This window comes from Narcine bancroftii, chromosome 2 (genome assembly GCF_036971445.1).
Source record: "Narcine bancroftii isolate sNarBan1 chromosome 2, sNarBan1.hap1, whole genome shotgun sequence".
In the NCBI taxonomy this organism is placed as follows: domain Eukaryota; kingdom Metazoa; phylum Chordata; class Chondrichthyes; order Torpediniformes; family Narcinidae; genus Narcine; species Narcine bancroftii.
In genome coordinates, this window is record NC_091470.1 from 313,843,277 (window position 1) to 313,856,157 (window position 12,881).

General features: G+C 42.3%; 1 protein-coding gene across 11 annotated transcripts in view; it reads left to right on the forward strand.

Annotated features, from left to right (window-relative positions):
* Nucleotides 1-12,881, forward strand: part of greb1l (GREB1 like retinoic acid receptor coactivator) — a 295,802-nt gene that overhangs the window by 67,055 nt on the left and 215,866 nt on the right. The window contains exon 1 of one of the 11 annotated variants that reach the window (XM_069921702.1): nt 409-444. The exons of the other annotated variants lie outside the window; for them this stretch is intronic. The gene's annotated coding sequence lies outside the window, so the exon portion shown is untranslated. Of the gene's footprint in view, nt 1-408; nt 445-12,881 lie in introns of those variants that run through there. 11 annotated transcript variants of the gene reach the window in all.

The window sequence follows — 12,881 nt, forward strand, 5'->3', positions numbered from 1 at the left end:
GAGAAACAGCTCACTTTCTGAGATGGGGTTCTGTACTTTTTTTCTTTGGATCAGGCTATTGCAGATATGTTGTAATAAAATGAAAGGTAAATTTGCTTGTATTTTTATTTTTGATTTCAACTGTTGCGATCACGTGTGTGTGCGGCAAGTATTTTGTCAATAATAAGGCAGTACAAGATTCTTAACTATTTCATTCTGTAACTGAGCAGATGAAGTTCAAATTGACAATTCATCCTTAGTTTTTTTTTGTCATCTGGTGGCCCAATGACTACTTTTGGGGGCAGGCCAATGCAAACTTCTATTGTGGCAGTGCGAGCATTCAAGAAAATCACAGAAGTGGCTTTGAGGCATGTATTACATATTGGGAGCCACTACTTATTTTCATATTGTTCTATCTAGTTGCATGGATAATTGAAAAGTATTGTATAGCTTATGAGACTTACGGTAAGTATATAATCAAGCTTTTCAAATGATTTTTCAACAAAATAATATTGAAAATGCACATAAAGTATTGTAACAGAATTTTGTGCCTGTCTCTTTTGACTCTTTCAGTTTAGTTGTCTTCGTGCAGTTAAACGGGCTTGTACAGGACTATCCTAATTACCAACACTAGCAATGACATTCAATTGGAATGCTCACTCTCTTCCTTGGTTCAACAGTTTTTTTTAAAAACCCTGAGTCATCTGGAATTCTCAGCAATGTGCTGTCATGTAGTCATGGTTCTTGAAGTAAATTGGGTTGTAGTCCATCATTCAGATTATTAATGACACGGCTGGATTATCTCTGGTGTACCCTCTGTGGCAATCTCTCCATCGAAGACTGGGAGAAAACTTCACTCAGCACCTCCTCTCCATCAGCATCCACTGCGACCTCCCAGTGGCTAACCACTTCAATTCTGCGTCACACTCCCACTTTTACATATCTGTCCATGGCCTTATGTACTGTCCCACCCTGACCACCTCAGATTGGCGGAACAACACCTTATTTTCCGTCTGAGCACCCTCCAGCCACATGGCATGAACATTGACTTCACTGCTTTCTATTAAACCTGCTTTCCTTTTCTTCCCCCTCCCCATTTCCTGCCTTTCCAGTTCTTTCACCTACACACCCTGCCTTTCCACCCCCCCTTCCCCTCAGTGGTGTTATCCCCTCCCTCCCTTCTCCACCTATCATCCTCTTCCCTGCCACCCTCCTTCCCCCATCTACTCTTTTATTCTGACGCTCACCAGCATTTTCTTATACTTTGATGAAGGGCTCAAGCCCGAAACGTCAATTATGTATCTCTGCCTTTGCTACATAAAGGACACTGACCTGCTGAGTCTCTCCAGCATTGTTGGTTTTTACAGCTGGATTATTTTGTCTCCATCATGTGTTTAGAATCTAACCAGTTACTCAAATATAGATACTTTTTTTTATTTTTGGAGACAGATGCTGGAGAAATTCAATGCAAATTCTTTATTTCTCCCACTGATGTTGCTGACCTGCTGAGTTCCTCCAACACAATGGGATGTTTTACTACATGTGAGACAGCCTAAAAATAGTTAATAAAACTTTTATCTTTTTTTAAACTAAAGGCATGACAATTTGCTTATGCTCCGACCGGTCAGGCGATGCTGCAAGTCAAGGCGAAACCTGCCAAATGTAACAAGTGTTCCAATTCTCTAAAATATTTCTTCCTTGTTTTCTGATCTGAAAAGTAAAAATACAACTGTTGTACATGTTTAATTACTATTATGATTCTGGGCCCTGACAGAAGTTTTATCATTAATTGTACTCTTCAACTAAATGTTTTGGTACGTATGCTGAGAAAAAACAAGTTTCTGAAAAATAATTTGCACTTCAGAGTCAAAATTGACAGCACCAAAAGGCTCATTTCTATTTTAAGCATTTGTTGAAATCTGATGTAAAGCTCATATGGGGAAAAGAAAATGTAAGTTAACAGGAGCTGTTCTACCAAATGCTTTTGACATTTGATTATTTTTGACCATGGGGCATGCGGCCCTGCAGAAACACAAGCTCTTCAGTCTTTGGATATGGGTCGGAATTCGAAGTTGCATGGTCATTCAACCACCATCGACTTGAAGGATGACATGTGAGTAAAGATTAAAAACAGGGGTTGTTCAAGGCCCAAGGATTTCCGGAGTCTTAGATCTGAAGAAGGAACAATTTGGTGAACCATTGCTTACAAACTTGGCAATTCATCCCAAGACGAAAAGGAAATAAACTGGCATATAAATCACCACTTATCTCCTCCTCATTATTTAAATGTACCAGTCACAAGGTTCACGCAAAGAGTATGTTTGAGGGTTGGTGGGGGGGGGGGAGGGTGGGGCAAACTTTTGAAATGTAAATAAGCTTCTGAAGGATAAAACCTTTCAGGCACACATTTTGAAGGATTTGTTCTTCATATTAATGACTGAATGTGATTGAGCTCAAGGTTTGTCTTTTGTTTCACTAGGCAGTAAGAGTTAGATGTGGGGGAGTGCTTTCTCTCTGTGTATATTGAATCTATTTTGTCTGAGGCTGTTCAGTGACCATTTTCCTTGTGTCTGAATTTTTCAATTTTTTTGTGCATTTCTCTGCTTTTTATTATCAGTCCTGCTTTTGAGTATACGACAAATTACTGGAGGAACTCTGCCAGTCAGACAGCATCCACAGGTAGAAGTGGGAAGTCAACATTTCAGGTCAGGACCCTTTATCAAAAGTCTGACCTGAAACATTAGCCTCTTTGAAACTGCAGCATCTGCATAGCCCTCCTGGGATCCAGGTGCAATTATTGAAGCAAAGGTGCTGGAATCACATTTTAAATTGCAGGGAGATCAACCCATTAAATCGCCAACTCAGTGATTTAAGGGGGATCCCGCCTTCACAATGAGGCATCACGTACTCACCGGAAGTACTGCCAGATGTTCAGATGTGGGCTGCCCGATAGGTGATGCACGCATGCAAGTGCTGATATCACCGGAGTAAGCGGCTTGGCCATTTTCATTTTCAAATCGCCTGAAGACGCAACCTAGGTAAGTTTAACTGGGTTCCCTGACTACCTCTGAGGTAGGTCAGGGATCCATTGTTCGACAGGGTTGACCGGCTCAGACCCTTTTAAACTTCCGTGTAACTGGGGTGCTAATCAGGCAAATTGCTCGGTTAACCCCATTTTACAGGGCAGTTTAAAAAATTGACTGACCATTTTACCCTTGGATGCTCTCTGACCTGCAGAGTTCCTCCAGCAAGTCTTTGTCCACTCAAGATTCCAGCGTCGAATGTTTTGGTTTTTCTCTGCTTTTGATCATGCGTTTCAGTCTGAAATGGAACTAGTTATCTGATGGTTAACTCGCATGTCAATTTGTTTTGTGATTTGAACCAATGGTATAGTGGAACCCCGATCTAACGCACCCCCAATTTAATGCAAATCCAGATATAATGTGATGAGCCATTGGACCCTTATTTTTGGTCTTTTCGAAAGTGAATTTTTTTTAAAAAGGAAAGCACTGTTAGAAAATGAAAAGCTTTTTCCATGAAAGATAAGCTTCGTGCACTTGATGTGATCAAGAATAAAAGTCAAACCCATATTGCATGAGACTTCGGCATATCTGAATCAACCTTGGTGGTTGGAAATCTGAGGAAGATAAGTTTTGCATATCGCTTTGGAAAGTTGAGGAAGAGGCGGGACTGAGAGCCGAACGCATGAAGACAGCCAAAGATGTCAGCCTCAAGGACTCCCTGTATGACTGGTTCTTTCAAGCACGTTCAGAAGGCCTTCGTTTTCGGGCCTATTTTCAAAGCTCAAGCCGAGAAGTTTGACCAGCTGATCAATGGAGAAACTTCACAGTTCAAAGATAGCAAAGGATGGCTAGTCCAGTTTAAACATTGTCACAGGATTTCTCAAGTGTTAGTGCCTGGAGAAATTCACTCAGCCACAGTGCTGCTGTCAATGAATACCCGGCAGAATGAAAAATTCTATTAGAAGAAGGTGGCTATGTCGAAGAACAAGTGTACAACTGTGAAGAAACAGGTCTCTGCTGCAAGATGATCCCAGACTGCACACTGTCTTGCAAAGATGATACCCATCAATGTGAGGGGTTCAAACAACACAAAGATCATGTGACATTGTTGTTTTGTGTTAACAAGTCTGAAACACATAAGTTAAAACCACTCCTGATTGGCAAATTTTGCTCACTCTGCTGTTTCCACCATGTCAGCACGTAGTCATTACCGTTCGAATACACGCATAGCAGCAATACTTGGACGACCAGAGTCATCTTTGAGGATAAGTTTTATGAAACATTTGTACCTGCCATATGCCCTGATTGCACATGCAAAAGCTAGAACTCAAACCTCTTCTTTTGCTTGACAACTATCCCACCCACCCACCATTAGCCAGCCTAGTAAGCCGCGATGGAAAGATCCGAGTTTCTTACCTCCCAAAGAATGCTACATCAAAGATCCAGCCCCTGGATCTTCTGGTTATCTCTGTTTTTAAGCAGAATTACAGACGTGAATTAATTTGTAGAATTGTAGATGAATCAACAACGCTGGAAGACTATTTGAAAAGCATGAATGTTAGAGAAGTTCGCCACCTACGTGGGAATTAGGCTGGGCAGCAGTCAGCTCCTCTTGTATGGGAGAAGGGTCTGGGCATAGCCTTTTCATCCCGACAATCCACCAAGGAAGATGATGATCATAAACAAGAATCCTACGGCTTCACAGATGAAGAGGTGCATGAGGCAGAGAGGCTGATTGAAATTAGCAAAGAGGATTTACACCAGTGGAACTCTTCTGATGACGAATGCCAGACATATGAGCATCTGATGAACTCCGAGATCGTCTGTAACATTATTATAGCACTGGATCCTGAACCACATGAGCATGATAATGAGGAGCCTCCTCCCCTACCCCCAAAAGTGTCTGAAGCCATTGAGTACCGCAAAGCTAGCCTACGGTGGCTGGAGACCCAGGATTTGGACCACATAAAAATCCTCCAGTTCAGAGGCATTTTGGATTTTGCTCGCAGCCAGCGACATGCTGTGTTTAAACAACAAACACTCAATCACTTTTTTAAGAAATAAAATGATGATTGGAAGAAATAAAAAGATGATTGTCAATACAGGTATTGCATGTGTGTTCTTTATTTTTTTTGAAACCGCTGTTTTATGTATCAGGACCCCGCTTTTTTCATGGTGCGATTTAAATATCGGAGGGGTTGTTTGTGCAGACTTGTCTTTCCTTGCTGTGCTTTTTAGCCAGCCATAGAATGTCTGCCTCTGCCGCTACAGCTCTTAAGTCTTCAAATGAACACTTGGACAACAAGAGCCTAACATTATCTGGCATTCACTCAAAAAAGAGCTGCTCGAATAACATATTGGGGTTTTCGCCAGCAGCCAGGAACAGCATTTCATCAATTAGTTCTGAAAGGGCGTGGTCTCCCAACCCATCGAAATGAGGTAGTTTGGCTGCCCTTTCCCTAAAGGACATACCATATACATAATAAAAGTGCTTTTAAAGCGTCATACTTGCTGGCATGTGGTGGATCCCTGAGGAAGTCGTCAAACGTCTTAGTGACTGCCTGGTCCAGGGCACTGACGAGATGGTAATAATGAGTGGTGTCCAATTTGACTTTGCAAAGGTGAAATTGTGCTTGATCCTGTTGGAACCACAGTTCCGGCTCAGCTGTCCAGAAAGGCGGCATCTTCATTGCAACAGCTGCAGAGTCCATGTTTGTCCAAACATACATTTTTGGACTCCTTGGGGTCACCAATTGTGGCCACTGAAATTGTAGTGGAGGCGTTTCTGGAGAGAATTAAACTGATTTACTCCTCATCACCCACGCAACCTTTTAAAAGCACAAATCACGCACTCCACACGCTCTGATGCTATCATGCACTGACCGGTTTGATGCCTCCTGGGAGTTGTAGTGCCGCCATAGCACCACTTACAAGAGTACATGCATTGAGCGCACATGCAACCCTGAAATTCTTTTTCCTGCAGGCGAAGCAGAATTATTACTTATTGGTATTGCAAAAAACTAATTCGTTGTTAAAATCATCTTATCACCTGTCATCTTAGCTGTATAAAGAAAATATTTGCATTTGTATAGCAGCGTTCACAGCCTCAGAATATCCCAAATTGCTTTGCAGCTAATGATGCATATTTGAAGTGCAACCACTGTTGTAATTTAGGGAAGTTGATGCACAGCAAGGTATAGCAAGTAGGACAATATGTATCTTCATTTGTAGCGTTGGAGAAAGATCAAAATATTAGTGAGGACATCCCGGAGAACTATACTTTCACTTGAGTACGATGCATCATTTATTTGAGAGCACACACATAGCTTTCATGGTTTTTTACATTGAACTTGCATTTTTTTTCCATTCTAAAGTCTCTCCCTATCTTCTGGGGTGGCCATTCACATAAAACTCCAAATATCTGTGTCACACCGTGAATTTAGACAGACCTGAAGTGCGGTATTTACGTAGGCTTTGCGTTCTATTCATTAGCCCATTGACTGCAGACATTCCGTAAAAATATCTAGAGTTGGGGAGGTATATTTTCGGAATGAGAATGAGTCCCCATTCCCATTATGTTTGTTTTACACAAACTGCATTCTGGAAATTTGGCAATAATTTCCCAGAACACATCGGCTGTGTTTTTTAAAAAAAAAACATATTTGATTCAGTATTTTCTTTTTTTTTAAAAAAAAAAGCACCTCTGTCTGTGTTGCACCTCATCAGTATTCGAATAAAGTATACTCTTGTTTATTCCGAGCAGGTTATGTCAGTCACAATTTTGGTCATTTCAGACCAGAGATATGCAATTCAATTGAATTCAAGAAGGAGATGTATTATTTAAACACCAACAAATGTGTTAAGAAAGCTCATGGTATATTACATAGATGTAAAGGGAGTACATTTTATGTTTTGTTACAAGACATTTAAACAAAACAGAGATGACACGGTTAGCATAGTGTTTAGTACCACACTGTTACAGCACCAGAGATGTGGCTTCAATTGTGGCGCTATCTGTAAGGAGTTTGTACATTCTCCCCATGTCTGCGTGGGTTTCCTCCTGGTGCTCCAGCTTCCTCCCACCCTTCAAATGTATCAGGGTTGCAGGTCAATTGGGTGTAACTGGGTAGTAGTTGCTGTGTTGTATTCCTAAATTTAAAAAAAATTAATGATTTTCATTTAGACTGATTTGGCAGACCAAGTTAAATAATTTCATAGACGTTACATTCTAAATGTATTAAGTAACAATAATTGAACGTTTAGCTTTTACCTTTTCATATTGAAGGACTATGTTGAGAAGACTGGGCATCTTTTTACATGCAATTTACAGAATCTTAATAATTTTAATGATTTTATCACTTTTTCCCTATTGCTGATAAGTCTGAACCAAGTCATCTCTTTTGGCAGGATAATTGGGTAGGAAACTAGGCAGTAAATAATTTCCAACGTAGTTCTTGAACAATGTCATGGCATTTGCCTCCCAGTCATCGAATCATGGAGACATACAGCATGAAGCAAACTCTGTCCTGGCTGTGTCCACAGCAACCGGTATTTTCAATAATGGGACATTAACTCAGTATATTCTAGGCTTAACATGATATTGAGCTCTTCTTCCTCTGCCTCCATACCTATTTCTTTGATAGGAGTCCTCACTCAAACCCCCACTTCCTCCGACTGAGGATCCCTTCACACATAATTACTATTGCCCCTCCTCTTGGACAAATTCTTTGGGTCATTTATTCTTCCTTGACTTTTTCATTTCTAATTGCCGACCTGGCATCAACTGCCTTGTTGTCTCCAGTTCATCATCCATTCTAACCTAATACCTTCCAAACATACAACACTTGTTCTTTTTACACTCCAACCCCAAATGTCATCAAACCCGCAGGCAAGGGTGGTACCTTCTTGGTCTATCAAAATGACTTCTATCTTGCTGAGACCAGATGTCAGCTCTCGGATACCTCCTCATACCTACCCTTGGCCCACGACAACAACATCAAAAACCAGACTACTATTTTCCACTCTGTCACAGATCTCATTGGATCAAGAAATCTCTTCTCCACAGCCTTCAACCCCACTCTTCCTGATTCAATCTCTTACCAAAGATCCACAGCAGACCCATTGTTTCCTCCAGGTCTTGCCTCATTCAATTTAACTCTTCATATTTTGAATTGATCCTCTCTTCCCTTATCCAGTCCCTTTCCATCTAGGATACTTCCCATTCCCTTCACTGCTTTCCAATTTCCTGATCCCGACCCTCTCATCTTCACCACAACGTTCAGTCTCTGCACACCTCCAACTCCATCAAGAAAGTCTCTAAGGCCCATTCCTTCTTCCTGAAGCAGTATTCTGACAAATTTGATTCCACCAATGCTCCCATCCACCTAGTTCTCAGCTTCTTGTTCAATGCCTGTCATTTCTGTCACAGCAAAAATATAGCCATTGGCCCTCTAATGGGCCCCAGCTATGCCTGTCTTTTTGTTGGCTTCATAGAATGGAGTTTATTTGAACCTACCAAAACCTAACTCTTCCTCTGTTGCTCTAATGAGAATCCCCCTCATCCTCTCCCTCCACCCCACCAGCCTCTGCATACAAAACATCATCTGCCAGAAATTACAGCACTTACTACAGGATCCTACCACCAGACACAGTTTTCCCTCTCCTCCCCTTCTTGCCCTTCCACAGGGACCGCTCCCTCCGGGACTCCCTCATGCACACATCCCTCCCCACCCGTCACAACCCCAGCACCTTCCCCTGTGCCCACAAGAGGTGCAACACTTGCGGCCACACCTCCTTCCTTACCACGGTCCGGGACCCCAAACAGACCTTTCAAGCAAAGCAACACTTCACTTGTACATCCAGAAGACTTATCTACTGCATTAGTTGCATCCTTTGTGGCATCCTCTATGTTGGAGAGATCGGTCAATGATTTTCTCTTTAAGCAGACACTGGGATTTGGCTCTAATAAATTCCTGGTCGCCTGTTTATCGCCTGTTCTTTGTGGCTATCGGCTTACATTCGGGTGTTAGGTTCTGGAACAGAGGAGGGGGGTTCGATAAGCAGTGGGGAGAGACTGCATGTGAAGTTCGTCTTTTGGAGCCTTCCATTCTGCACCGTGATTTGAGGGAAGTGGGCCTGAGTACTCCATGCCACACTTTTAAGGTGACACAGGAAGTCTAGGCCCAGCAACACAGAAGCACACAAACCTTTTAACACACAGAGTCGGTATTTGCAGAATTCCTTCCCTTTTATAGATAAGTGTACAGTACAATACCCCTGAATAGTTGCCGAATACGATTGCGACGCTAAATAAATACGATAGTCTGTGGGGTAAACCTTTAGGTTGTACCGCCGAGCAGGCATAGAGTTTATAAAGCTCTCTGTCTGCCAGTGTCTATTAAGCAATCTGTTAGATGTATGTTTACCCTCGCCTCCATTGTCGAATTGCTCAGCTGGTGGAGTATCGCTTGGATGAGGATGGTAGATGCCAGTGCTTCGGATGCTGCATCGCTTTCCCTGATGGTGTGGCTCTGATCAGCAGACCGTGCTGTCAATCCCATTGTTGCTTCTCTTATGGTAGCAGGGCCGGCCGTTGATCCAGCCACGAGGCGCAGCAAGATGGCAGCGGTGAGCAGCATGGCGAGGCCAAGGCCCGTTCCTCTGGGCTTGGGCATGTGGACACGACTGTTCGGGGACTGCACATGCAGTAGCCTTCCAGGGGTTACCTTTCTCCTGACAGACTTTCACCTACTGTCCCCTCTTACTGCATCTAGAACACATGGCATCTTTCGTGGGGCATCTGGTGTGGGGGTGTTTGGCCTGCCCACAGAAGTAGCACTTCCAGTCGCGTGTGGCATCTTTTATATCATGTAGTCGGTACCTGGGGCAGCTGCTGTGCGCCACATGCCTCATTTTCGGAGAAGGCACCATTTATCATTGGTGAGGTGGTCTGCTCCCAGTTGGGCCTGTTTGAGGGATTTTGCCAGGTCGAGCGTTCTGGCAAGGTCCTTCTTCGCCAGTTCTAGGAGTCGCTGTCTCATTCCAGCCACGTGTGTGTCCCAGTCTTCTTGTTCTTCCCTCACCCGGGTTGAGACCTCTTCATAATGGCACTCCCTTGTCATTGTCCTTAGTTCCAGGCTGTAATCATCCAGTGATTCACCCGGTCTTTGCCGACATTGTGAGAGTTGGTGTCTCGCCAGCATGTCATTCTGGGGCCTCATGTAGTAGGCCTTCAGACCTTTGATGGCTGTCTCATATATTGCGCAGTCCCTGATGACTGCATATCCCTTGGGGCCAACTTGAGAGAGGAGGCAGATCTCCAGAGGGTGTCGGAGTGGAAGACTTCTTAGGTGATGACTGAAAGTACTCAAACTAGTAGGCAAATTCTCCGGGGCCTCTGGGGACATAGGGTCAACCTGGAGCATGCCAGGCTTCAGAAGAGCTTCCATCCTATCTTCAAAAGTAAGCTAATAAAATTGTAACATGATCAATAGTACTCAGAGACTTGTGTGGAGCATAAATGCGCTTTTATTAGTTTACAACTAATGGCCAGAATTTACAGAGGTCCAGGTAATTCTGAGGAAATGCAGGAAAACAAGGTTTATATCAGGACCGATGGGGGTGGAATCAAGAGGAGGGATCGGCTGTCTAATCTACACACACACAGAGTGAATTCCAGTTCACTGCAGAAGGCCACAAGCCTGAAAAATCAGTTAAGTGTCTCTGCCTTTGCTACATAAAGGACACTGTTTGACTTGCTGAGCTTCTCCAGCATTTTGTGTTTTTACTCCACTGGGGCTAATTCGTGCACTTGTGCACAACTCAGCAATGTTATCAACTTAGTCATTCCCTCCACTCCACCCTAAAATTCATTTGGACCATTTCTGATACTCTTTTCTCGATCTCCCTGTCTCCATCTCAGAAGACAAGCCATGCATAAACTACAAACCCACTTGGTTCCTAAATTATCCTTGACTCCATCTGTCTCCTGCAAAGATGCCATACCTCCCAGTTTCTCTGTCTTTCCAAGGCATCTGAAATGCCCTATTTCAAGCAACACTGTTTTCCCACAACTGTGTTTAAGAAAACTACTTCCTCCGTTTCTTGGAGTTCTACTTTTTACCCCCTCCACCAACCAGCATTTGAACAGAGATAGGGTTCCTCGTCCTTGTCTTTCACCCCGCCAACCTCTGCATTCAACATATCATCCTGCATCATTTCCGCAGCTGCATCTTGACCCCATCACCAGATACATCTACCCTTCACCACCACTTTCCATTCTTATTCTTTTCTTTTTTTTTCCATCCCCATCCACCCATGTCTTCCCACTGGTTTCTTTTGCTTTCTTTTCCCCCACCTCCAACTTTGATTCCATTTGGTCTCTCATTATATTGTCACCTTCGCTTATCAGATTCGAGAACTCTCAGCCTTTGCCTTCTGATCACCCACTTCATTTTGTATGATCTGTCTTGTTCCACCTGTCCCCTTGGCTTGTCGTGCCTCTCTCTCCCAATCTTCTGTCCCTGTCTCTTCTGTTTCACCTCTCCTTGTTTTGTATATGGACCCCTGTCCTCTGCCCTGGCATTTTTTTTTCTCCTTTCTCAGTATTGATGAAGGACTCGAGGCTGAAGCATCCACCATTCTTTTTCTCCCTCCGATTCAGTTTTTCCTGTAGATTGTGTTTGGCTTTTAGATTCCAGCATCTGGAGCCTCCCATGTGTCTCCATTAATTTGGATTTTGTTTTCATGAGTTATTTGGCATTAGCATTACTTGCTTTGTTCATAAATTTAATTAGAAAGTGTTAAATAAAAATGGTAATTAATCAATTGGGTATTTCAATCCACTTGAAAAATTTTAATTTTCGGAGTTGACACGTGATAATTCTGTACAAATGGAGGATGTCCATGTGGCCCCATTGAAATTGTCTATTTTTCACTGTAGGACTCTTGTGGTTTTCTTACAGTAAAAAATGATTTGGGCTTAGAATTCAACTAAGTGATGCCCTTTTTATAAATTATTGCCTTGGTTATCTGAAAAAGAAACCTTTTATAGAAATAAAAGCCACAATGTTTTCTTTGGAATATGTACTTATTATTGAGCCATATGAGCTGATACTGCAGCAATGTTTTTTGTTTAATTTTTCCTGAATTCTTAAAAATTTTCATAAAATATCTATTACTTAAACTTTTGATCCAAAACTACACCCTAAAACATAGCATAATCACATTTGTGCATTTATTATGTTCTATCCTGTTAATTAAATGCTTTCAACTCTGCAGTATAATTTCAATGGTCTCCATTGGAGAAAATTTTATTAAAACATCTTGATCTGTGATATTATGATTGAACATGAGGGTTAGCATCTTACTGCTTCTGTCTTGATCAGTCAGTTTGGAACCAGAAATTAATGAAAAATGAGATTTCTAACCACAAAAAAATATTTCTAACCAAATAGTACCGCTAAATTGTGCATTTGGATTCAAGGAATTAAAAAAAAATGAAATAAACAACCTGGGATTAAAATGATATCTCTGTGTTAGCTTTGTTTTTCTTAACTGAGATTTCCAAGTAGATGATTTAATTTGTTTCATATTCCATGCAAAATTATTGGTCTCTTTATATGTAGCACATTTGTGGTGCCAGGTTAGAGATTAGCTACACCTAATAGTTTGAGCATTTAAGTTAGTGTGTAGTGGGGTCACTACTGCTACAGCCAGGTTATAACTCACAGTTATAGCTCCTCGGCTGCAGCTTGAAACTCAGAGGAAAGAAGACACGCACACTGGTAGAGCATATTTTGATACTTGAGTTTATTCAGGTGCAGCTCTGCCTTTTGTAGTGAGCTCGGCCGCATCACCACCGGGGCGTGGCTTGAGCGG